The 844-nt window shown below is 47.7% G+C and overlaps 1 protein-coding gene across 1 annotated transcript in view; it reads left to right on the top strand.

Annotated features, from left to right (window-relative positions):
- Positions 1 to 844, top strand: part of LOC108795889 (probable cation-transporting ATPase 13A4) — a 38,762-nt gene that overhangs the window by 31,766 nt on the left and 6,152 nt on the right. The gene's annotated exons all lie outside the window — the stretch shown is intronic.

Raw genomic sequence — 844 nt, 5'->3', positions numbered from 1 at the left:
GGGGGGGGGTGCGGCAGGCATCCTGGGGATGGGGAGGAGTGGTAACTGTTGTGCAGAGTGTGGGCTAAAATGTTAACTTGGTTTTAACTATGTGCACTGTACCCTTTCTTATCATATCACACTTTTTATGTATGCTGCACATTTTTTTAAGGTGTTGCTTTGGTGAATGAGGTCTTACAATGCAGCATACTAAAATATGTGTAATGTTATCAAATTTTGCACCGCACATGGCTATGACTTTAATTGTTTTTTTAATTCTGGACTGAGCAGTGCCATAGAAACACTATGGTATTTTACAAGGAGAATCTCCCCCCACCCCCCAGTCAGCAAGTTTTTCACTTTCTCTTTGAAGATCGGTTGGAGTCAATGGAGTGCACACCTCTAAACAAACATCTGAATAAACTCCCACCTTTTACATCTGCTACACTATGGGGTCTATTCACAGAGCTGCCGAGGGCAGCCGAGTGAATGACCGATCTGAAGTGAAGTGAGCCGAACACTGTTCGGCTATTTACTTCAGGCTGGTACGGCTAATTTCAGCCGTACATCAGATGAAATCAGCCGTACATCGGCTTGCTTTGTGTGGCTTCGGGCCGGCCGAACATGCTCTCCATGTTCGGCCGACCGAAGTGCAGAAGGAGTTCGACTCAGCCGATCCAACATCTGGATCGGCTGAGCCGAACCCCCGGCAGGCTTCTCACTGCCGTTCAGGCTATTCTTAAAGATCCCGAACTGCAGTGAGTGAATAGCCGAATGCCGCCGAGCGGCATTCGGCTCGGCTGTTCTGCTCGGTCCCTCAGAGGTACCGAGCAGAACAGAAAAACAGTGAAAAAAGTTTAAAAAA

This window comes from Nanorana parkeri, unplaced genomic scaffold (assembly GCF_000935625.1).
Source record: "Nanorana parkeri isolate BGI_ZX_2015 unplaced genomic scaffold, ASM93562v1 scaffold29, whole genome shotgun sequence".
Lineage (NCBI taxonomy): Eukaryota > Metazoa > Chordata > Amphibia > Anura > Dicroglossidae > Nanorana > Nanorana parkeri.
The sequence above is the reverse complement of the archived record's forward strand: the minus strand, read 5'-3'. Positions and strand labels throughout refer to the sequence as shown.